This window comes from Pterocles gutturalis, unplaced genomic scaffold (genome assembly GCF_000699245.1).
Source record: "Pterocles gutturalis isolate BGI_N339 unplaced genomic scaffold, ASM69924v1 scaffold37887, whole genome shotgun sequence".
NCBI lineage: Eukaryota > Metazoa > Chordata > Aves > Pterocliformes > Pteroclidae > Pterocles > Pterocles gutturalis.
Window position 1 is genome coordinate 7,199 of NW_010111501.1, and position 257 is coordinate 7,455.

Sequence of the window (257 nt, forward strand, 5' to 3'; positions counted from 1 at the left end):
GTTCCCGCCCGCAGCCGGCGCCTGCCGGTATGTTCCCGGGATGGCCCGCGGGGCTGCGCCGCAGGAAATCACTTGTCTGGCTATGTTTGCTATGTGTGCTGCTGCGAGTGCTACAAAAAAACTGAAAGGGGGGGAGGGGGTGTGGAATGCAGTCCCAGCTTTTAGGAAAATTTGCAAACTTTTTGTTTTTTGAAAACTTTTTGCTCTTTGAAAACTTTTTGTTCTTTGGAAACTTTGTCTTGCAAGCAGGACGCGCC